Source organism: Lagenorhynchus albirostris, chromosome 1 (assembly GCF_949774975.1).
Source record: "Lagenorhynchus albirostris chromosome 1, mLagAlb1.1, whole genome shotgun sequence".
Classification (NCBI taxonomy): domain Eukaryota; kingdom Metazoa; phylum Chordata; class Mammalia; order Artiodactyla; family Delphinidae; genus Lagenorhynchus; species Lagenorhynchus albirostris.
In genome coordinates this window covers 124,456,415-124,466,259 of record NC_083095.1, presented here as the reverse complement: position 1 = coordinate 124,466,259, position 9,845 = coordinate 124,456,415, and the positions used below count along the sequence as shown (strand labels likewise).

General features: G+C 43.6%; 1 long non-coding RNA gene across 1 annotated transcript; it reads left to right on the top strand.

Annotated features, from left to right (window-relative positions):
• Window positions 1-7,676: 7,676 nt before the first annotated feature.
• On the top strand, window positions 7,677-9,141 carry LOC132522335 (uncharacterized). Its single transcript, XR_009541170.1, has 2 exons — window positions 7,677-8,017; window positions 8,506-9,141. It is a non-coding gene; the product is annotated as an uncharacterized LOC132522335 (long non-coding RNA).
• Window positions 9,142-9,845: the final 704 nt, after the last annotated feature.

The window sequence follows — 9,845 nt, the reverse complement described above, 5'->3', positions numbered from 1 at the left end:
CCATTCTTTTCTCATGCCCCTTTTCACTGCCTCCTCTTCCACAAGCTTTACTCTGATTATTTCCAGCCCACATGGATCCTGCTGAACTCTTTTCTACTTATTGCCTCAACCACACGACTTAACATTTTATTATAAGAAGTCTTGGTTTGTATATTAAGATCTTCTCTCTCTAATAAGGTAAGCTCCTTGGGAAGCGACTAAGCATGATTCTTTTTCCTGTGTCTTGGCAGCATTCAGCACAGTCCCACGCATGCAGTATATGTTTAATAATTGATTATTAAGTGCAGTGCCAATACTAGTTCTACCTGAGGGTAGAGACTGTATTTTATATATATATATATATTTTTTTTTTAAATAAATTTATTTATTTTATTTACTTATTTTTGGCTGCATTGGGTCTTCGTTGCTGCGCGGGCTTTCTCTAGTTGCGGCGAGCGGGGGCTACTCTTCATTGCGGTGCACAGGCTTCTCATTGCGGTGGCTTCTCTTGTTGAGGAGCACGGGCCCTAGGGTGCACGGGCTTCAGTAGTTGCAGCACGCGGGCTCAGTAGTTGTGGCTCCCAGACTCTAGAGCGCAGGCTCAGTAGTTGTGCCGCACGGGCTTAGTTGCTCCGCGGCATGTGGGATCTTCTGGGACCAGGGCTTGAACCCGTGTCCCCTGCATTGGCAGGCGGATTCTTAACCACTGCGCCACCAGGGAAGTCCCTATATATATATTTTTGTGTCTCCACAGTGGTTTGCCCAGTGCTAGCAACTAGGCACTCACAGGTATTCAGTAAACATCTGTCAGATTGAGATTAGCTTTTGCTGTTGAAGGACGATGGGTTTGAGGGATAGTTAAGCCATTGATATGAAAAGTATAACATGAGACCTGGGGAATAAAAGCTGAATCTACAAAAGGTTGTGAAATGCCTGGGATTTGGGGAAGACATATTTTCTTTTATAACAGTTTGTAAATCATGTCCTGGTAGGGCAGAAAAAGAACAGCATAGGGAGTTTGGAGCCTTGGCTTCTGGTCTAGACTGGGACAATTTATTTGATATGGACACGTGGGCCAGGTCTGGAACCAGGTGGCCTCTGGCTTGCAGTAAAAAAGAAGTTTCCTCTTGACTCAGGGGCCCTTTGGAAACTTGTCACCTCTCAGTGACCCTGTGGACAGCTCCCGGTTTCTTCTGATAGGTTTGATCTTGGCCCATAATCCTTAAATAGACACAACTTCCAAGGAAGCCGGTTTGCGTTGAACTGAAAGTCAATCGGGCCACTGCAAGAATATGAAATTAGGCCTCCGGGGATGGAAAGGCAGTTATTTTTCAATTATCCACAGGTCAGAGGCAGCAGTGAGGCTGCTCATCTGGAGTCACCCTGAGAAGTAACCCTCTGTCTTGCCTAAGCGTGACCGGAAACTCAGCTGGCCCCCTCTCTGGGTTGCTCTGTCTATCCCCCGACCTCTCACAAGGCTCATTGTCCTTCTGTGTGCGTGCACAGCCCTGGCTCCATCCCCTTCCCAGGCCCTGGCTGAGGGTCCCCCAAGGCTGGTGGCCAATGTGTTCCCTGACCTCAGGAGCTCAGATCTGTAGGCCTTTGTGTCTCTAAGTGTCCACTGCACACAGCAGACACTACAGGAACCATGAGAGGTAGTCTTGTAGGCTACAAAACCCAGCAATAACAAAACCCAGCAAAAGCACAGGCCCTGGGCTAGCTTCATGCTGTTCTGGTGGCAACATGCAGGGGTGTCCTTAAACGCACAGAACCAGGGGTCAGGGTAAGTCCTGCATTATTGTTGGTATTCCACACAGCCTTGTTTCCCCCAGGCCGATTTCTTTCAGCTGTCCTTTGCACCGTCCCCTCAGCGAAGCGCAGGAATCCTTCCCAGCCAAGCTTGATGGGAGTTCCAGGGCAGCCATGGAGCTGTCCTCAAGTGCACAGCCTGAACGCTTCCATTAATTCACAAAACGTTCTCCACGAGGGAGCCAGACAAGCTGCGTTATTATCCTCATCAATCATCTCGCGCTGAAGAAACTGAGGCAGCTGAGGGAGAGGAGGGCTGCCTGAGTTGGCTCATCTAGTGGGATGAGAAGGAGGAGAGAGCAAAGGTGCAGGCAGCCTCTGCTTGGCTCCCTCTGGGGGGCTTGGAGGGGGTAAAGAGGTGAAAGGGTGACCAACCCACTGGAGGCGCATTTCAAATCAGGCACCACACCAGGGCCATTTTCTTTTCGGGTCTCTACCTCGAATACATTTTGATTCAATTTGGATGGTCTGGATTAGTGGAAGGGAATGAGGTTTAAAAGAGGTCAGCTCCGTTACTCAGTGTTATTAATTATGTTATCGGCCATTAAAATCTCAAAAAACTAGGTAACTAATAAATTTTACATACTGAAAAATCACAGATGGGTCAGGCAAATGGATAAATTCTTAAAAGTATTTAATACCTGTTAAGAGGACAGAATGATAAATTCAACATTGAAAACCAATATCAGATTCTCAATTACAGGCCATTTATCATAACCAACTGCATGGACAGCATCTTACTGTGGGGAGCACCATGTGATTCATAAGCAGAGACCCGGAACAAGTCCATATGAAACGAGATAAATCTGCTTTCCATATTTGAAACTTATTTCCACTTCCTATCTTTATTGCCAACAATAATGTTATCTTTCAAGAACAAATTGTTACACATTAAACCCATGCATAATGAGCCCAGTTGAGTCAAAAACTTCCCTAAAAAGAGCTTTAAATTATTCCAAATTGGGTTATTAGCTTTAATTCTAATTCCTCTGAGAGGGCCCACCAATCTTATGGTAAGTTTCAGCACTTAACCAGTTTGTTTCCCAAGGTTGGGCCCCAAGGTTCTGGATTTGTTTTCTCCTCCTTCTCTCCACCTCCCCTGAAGAATTAACACTCTCAGGCTAAAGAACAAACACGATAATATTTAACAGAAGTGTTAAACAAATTGCAAGAACATTGCAATATATATATATATATTATATATATATATTATATATATATATATATATATATATATTTTTTTTTTTTTGCGGTACGCGGGCCTTTCACTGTTGTGGCCTCTCCCGTTGCAGAGCACAGGATCCGGACGCACAGGCTCAGAGGCCATGTGGGATCTTCCCGGACCGGGCACAAAGCCTTGTCCCCTGCATCGGCAGGCGGACTCTTAACCACTGCGCCACCAGGGAAGCCCCTATATTTTTGATTTTAAGATGAGTGATTCTGCTTTCTTTGAATCTTTGAGTAAATGGAATGATATGAATTCAGACCTTTGCATGTCATGGCCATGACACCAGCTAGGTCCATGTTTTGACATCTACATGTCCTGAGATCAAGTGGCAGGGAGATGATTTGGCTGTGACATCTCTCATTTCACCTACTGCCCAGGCTGACCCAGCTTACAAGACTCCAGTCAAGACATAGGATGGAAAAAAAAAATAGACACAGGATGGATTTTTTTAAATTTAATTTTTTCCTGATTTCAAGAATGAGGTGCTCAAATGTAGAAAATTTGGAATGTGGGGAAGAAAATCCTAACCTCCTCATAGAGGTCACTGCCTAATTACATTTTGGCATGTGTCTTCCACCGTGTTTTTGTTTTCGTTTTTTTTTGCTGTGCATTTTTTCTTTACACAGTTCAGATTATATATACACAATTTTCTATCCTATGCCATCATAATTTTTCTGGTTATATAATACTCCATTTTATAATGAACCCTTTCCCTAATGCTGGGCACTTAGGTTGCTTCCAACTTTTCTCCATTATAAATAACATTGCAATAATCATCTTTGTACATGCATATTTGGGTGAATTTCTAATGATCTCTTTAAGATTTGTTCCCAGAAATCTCATTGCTGGGTTAAAGAGTGTGAACATTTTATGATTTTTTGATATATACTAAGGCTAAAAAGAGAATTTTATGTAAACCCCTCATTCCTGAATTTTTAAATTGTTTGTACAAGTTGCAGCCTAGAGGTTAAAATCATGGATTTTGAATTCAGATCCATCTGCATTCAAGTTCCAGGTCTGTTACAGACTAACTGGGAGACTCAACCATTCAGAACCTCTACTGTGGATTTCCCTGGTGGCGCAGTGGTTAAGAATCCGCCTGCCAATGCAGGGAACACAGGTTCGAGCCCTGGTCTGGGAAGATCTCACATGCTGTGGAGCAATTAAGCCCGTGCTCCACAACTACTGAGCCTGTGCTCTAGAACACACGAGCCACAACTACTGAGCCCATGTGCCACAACTACTGAAGCCCATGCACCTAGAACCCTTGCTCCACAACGAGAAGCCACTGCAATGAGAAGCCCATGAACCACAACAAAGAGTAGCCCCTGCTCACCGCAACTAGAGAAAGCCTGCGGGCAGCAACGAAGACCCAACATGGGCAAAAAATAAATAAATTAAAAAAAAAAAGAATTGATGTTGTAGGAAAGAAGGAGGGTATTTAAAAAAAAAAAGAAAACCTCTATTGCCACATCTGTAAAATGGGAATCATGATACCTACATCTCAGGGTTGTTGTTGAAGAGAAAATGTGACAGTGGTTATCAGATGCTTAGCACAGCACCCCCTGACACACAGTAAATATTCCATAAAAGGCAGATGGTATTGGTCTTTATTCAGTTTTTAGTGACAGAATATTTTATGTAATTTTTTTAGCAAAATCGTACGATAATTAAAAATTTTTTTCTAAGTTGAAGTCTAGTTGACTTACAATGTTGTGTTAGTTTCAGGTGTACAGCAAAGTGATTCAGTTATACGTATATATAATATATGTCTTTATAACATGTGTACATAAAGGTGTCATATAATTTTAAAACATTTGAGCTTTAATAATAGTCTCCATTATCTGCAGAATAAAATTCTAACTTACTGTTGGTCAATATCAGATCCTGTCTCACCTTCCCCACCTTTTTCTCTCCTTTCCCCTGCAGTTGGCGTTTGTCCCAGCTGCCTATGAGAAGCATCCTTCATGACTGCGCCAAATGCCTTCGATCACTGTGCCCATGTCACTTCTCTCTCTAGCCTGTCCTTTCCATTCTCTTCACTGTTTATCAAACTCTACTCGTGGATTTAGGCTCGGCTTAGGCTCACCACTTCCCCCAAACCTTCCCAGATACCTCCCCGGGCAAGATGCATATGTTTGTCCTCTGTGCTCCTGTGTACCTGGGTTGCAGAATATCTATCTCATGTGTTACAGAAGGTAAGGTGTGTTTCAGCCTCTCCCACTAAACTGGGAGCTCTATAAAGGTCAAGATCACGTCTTATTAATCTTGGTTTTCTTTAGCGCCTACTACAGTGCCTGACACAATACAAGGACTCAATAAAAGTTTGTTAAATGTAGCATAGGTAGTGGGTTTGATCAAAGAAAGCCATGAATGGAATTTAAAGGCAAATTGAATTTCAACTGAATTGATAGTTGATTGGATTTTAATTTTTTATTTACCATGGAACCTTAAGTACAAATGCATTTCGTTCTATTGTGGAGCGTTTTCTAGGCCTTGAAGTACTTACTGCTATTTGCAAATCATTTCCAGGCAAATTATTGAGATTTTAAAATGTACAAGGAATTTCAGTGGACCCTGTATAAACATATATCAGAATATCTCATGGGAGGGCTTCCCTGGTGGTGCAGTGGTTTGAGAGTCCGCCTGCCGATGCAGGGGACACGGGTTCGTGCCCCGGTCCGGGAAGATCCCACATGTTGCGGAGCGGCTGGGCCCGTGAGCCACGGCCGCTGAGCGTGTGCGTCCGGAGCCTGTGCTCCGCAACGGGAGAGGCCACAGCAGTGAGAGGCCCGCGTACCGCAAAAAAAAAAAAAAAAAGAATATCTCATGGGAGACTACAGAATGTGTTCATTATGTGGGTGGGGACACGGAAGCCCAGGAAAGAGAGACAATTGAGTTATTAGGGCCTGAATTTCCTGCCTAAACTTAAATAATATTATGGTTAAAGCTGAAATTTAAAACAGCCTTCATATTGACTCCACATACCACTTGACTAGCCTGGTAAAGTATCGCCTAATTGACGAGCACTATCGTTATCATTATTTTTGTCCGTTTGCTCAGTGCTGGCTCTCCAGTACCTAGATGGTGCTTGGCACATTGTAGGTCCTCAATCAGTATTTGCCAAATGACCAAATGAATCAGCAATCACATTTGGTATGACCCAATCTGCAGCCGCTTGTGGGGGGTTGTTTAGTTCAACCTGACAAATCTTTATAGAGTGCCTTCAGACACTTTGCCACGGAGCGGAGAGTATGAAGATGAATAGCATACGGTTCCTGTCTTCACGATCTCAAAGTCCAGTATGGAAAGCAGACACGTAACAGATAAATGCAGTATGCTAAGGTTAGTGGTAAGAGAGACCTATGTACACGGTGACAGGAAACCCAGAGGAAGGGTGCTCCATCCAGCCCAGGGGCTTCAAGGAGGACTTCCTAGGGGAGGTCATGCCTGAGCTGCCTTGCTGGATGACAAGAGTGAGGCTGAAGAAAGATGGAAGGACATTCCAAACAGAGGAGATGTCACTAGGAAAGATAAAGGTATGACATCTCATTCATGAATCCATCCCATCAACATTCACTGATGGCATATTATGTTCCAGGTGTCGTTCTAGGTGCTGGATATATGGTGGCAAACAAAACAAAGTCCCTTTCCTGGCGGACCTTGTGTTCTACTGGACACAGGGGCCACAGGCCTTTCAGCATTGCTGGAGGACCCAGTGCAGAGCAGGGAGCGATGGTGGAGGAAGCTGAAGAGGAGGTGGGCGGTTTGTTTTACGTGGAAGAGTTGAGTTGATACCCTACGTACTTCCACAAAGGATCTGAGGCACATAAAAAGCTAAGGATTTGCCAAATCAAACTACCACTGGGCAGGAATCCCAGACTCCGTCCTGAGGAGGAGATTCTTCTGCTCCCCCCCGAGGCTCTTGGTTGCTGCAGGGAGACTGTCAACACTGCTGGAGAAAAGAGGCTGCTTCTGGACCCTGTGTACTCCTAGAAATCCCCCTGGGTTGATTCAGTAATTGGATTTTGACTCAGGGCTGTGAGTGGAGAGCCTGGTACATAGTAAGAACTTCATAAATGTTTGTTGAATGAAAACATGAGGGTGATGACTTTATCTGTAAAATAAAGGAGTGGCTAATCCCTCTGAGCTTTGACTTCAGCCTAAGAATGAGCGGCATTATGAACACCCTGGAAAGTAAGATGGTTCCTGTACCAACACCCTGCTCAATTTAAGTCAAAGGATAAAATGTCACAAGTAAAACCATGTGCCTGGGCTTCCCTGGTGGCGCAGTGGTTAAGCATCTGCCTGCCAATGCAAGGGACGCGGGTTCGAGCCCTGCTCCGGGAAGGTCCCACATGCCGTGGAGCAACTAAGTCCGTGCACCACAACTACTGAGCCTGTGCTCTAGAGCCCACAGGCCACAACTACTGAGCCCACGTGCCCTAACTACTGAAGCTTGTGCACCTAGAGCCCGAGCTCCGAAACAGGAGAAGCCACAACAATGAGAAGCCCGCGCACCACAGTGAGGAGTAGCCCCTGCTCACTGCAACTAGAGAAAGCCCGCGCACAGCAACAAAGACGCAACACAGCCAAAAATTAAAAATAAATAAATTTATATTAAAAAAAATGTGCCTTTATTTCCAAGCTCAACCAGCCATTCACCCATCCAAGTTTTACCATCCATGCATCCATGCAACATGGCTAGGCACTGTGCAAGACACTGGAGATATTGAAATGACTTTATGGAATTCATCATTCAGTTCACCACTGTCAAATGACAGTGAGAAGAGTGCTAACTGAAGTAGGTAAACAGGTAGGGTGAGGGGGCCAAGGAAGGCCTTGTCAATGAGCAGACTTTTAATGGATGAGCCTGGAGTTTGCCAAGCTTGAGAGAAGATGGGAAGGGCGTTCAGGTTCTGAGAACAGCAGAAATAAAACCAGGGGGTTCAGAACACTGTATTGACTTCGGGACCTGCAGTAAACTGGTGCGGCTACCAGGTAGGATGTAATGGTTGACAGATTATTGAAGATGGGGAGGGGGGGGATGTGTTTAGAGGTATAGTTTCCCCAATTAACTGTTGCAAATAAAATTTTAAAATGCTGTAGTATCGAAGAAATATGCCGACATTGACTTGAGTCAGAGGTTTACTCTCCACCAAATGGTTTTATTGTCATTACTGTTCTTTTGGGAGCATTTATGTAGGTTTACTTTGGACCCCAAATCAAAGCAAATCAGAATATGACAAGGGTGTGTGGATGAGATGAGTTATTTGATGAAGAATGCATTTTCTCCTTTTTGTAAGCAGTTTATATCCTGCTGGGCTGCAGACTGCTGTGGTATAGGAGCTATTTCCAATGATTTAAATTTGACCCCTAACAAACCACATTTTATAATGACTTTTTACCCAGATAGCATCCATGATATAACTGTAACTTATGTGAAATCTGCACATATGGGTATATTAAGTTCATTCATTGATTTCCAGAATCTCAAATCCTCCGAGGATTTTCCCGAATCTCCATGATGCCTCAGAAGGCCTCGTTTTGCATCCGATCCTTTTACTGCAATAAAAAAGAATCAGAAATTCACGTTGCTTGTCTCCATTGCACAAAGAAGAGTTCCCTCTCTTGGACAAATTGGTCTTGGGTAAAGTATGCCACATAAATTGCTTCCAGATCATCTTGTGCCTGTGGAAGGACTAAGGGCTTGAGACAAGATGCATTTCACAGCATCAATATTTGGTCTCTTTTCCTGGTAAACATGGAGGAAAGAGAACAAGAGGCCTAATCCGAGTTTGCCTGGATGCAAGAAAATCTGGTGTCTAAATGCCACATTTCTTGGGACTGTATAATAATCTATAATAGTGGAGCATCATAACAAATAGTGTAACAATTTCATGATGATAACCTATACTTTCAAGAAACCCATGAAATGTACAATTCAGAGATCTCCAGCACTAGCCTCTGAGAATGATTCACAAACTCAATTCTCGATTCAAAGAGATTGGCACTTCTGACGTTTATGCGTAAATAGATCTCAACCAATCTCATTAAATATTCAATCCATATTCAAAGTTATTAAATATTGAACATGATTTAATAAATACAACCAAGTTAATCAAGACTTCGATTGGTGGTTGTGGGTTCATAAAAAGCTTGTGAAAGAGTCATTCCACTTGAGTTTTTCCTGATCCTCTGTCTCCCTCCCCTGTCTTTAAGTGAGTGTAGGAATTGTATTATATGTGCATGTAGGCATTTTTTGGGCTGTGTTGGTGTATATGTAGGAGTGTTGGGTTGTTATCTCTTACAAATTTGTGTCCTGGGCAGGGTTGTTGTGTGTGGGCATATTTGAGGATGTGCTGGGTGTACTGTGTTAGTGTGTGTTATGTGAGCAGATGTAGCACTGGTGAGTTGCCTTAGATTCTGCCTGCTCCACAGTTTCTTCTTTGCACCTTGTCAATGGCTAGGACCCAGGGATCCCACAGTCCCCTCTAATTCTTTGGAAGTATCCAAAGATTGCTTTTTCTCACGGTTGTGCAAGGGTAGAGTTGGCCCTTTGCTTGCCTTACCCTAGTCCCAGCCCTGCAGTGAGAGACACTATAGCATCGAGGACAGAGCTTTGAAAAGGCTGGAGTTCAAATTTGGGTTTTGTCACTTTCTAGCTATGTGGCCTTAGGTAAGTTACCTCTTGGACCCTCAGTTAACCCTTTTGGAAAGGGGGATAATAATGCCTGCTGTATAGCATTGTTGGGAGTTTTAAATGAGATAATGTATAGGCCTTATTAATAAATTGTAAATATTTTACTTATTCTTTTTACAAGGCAAG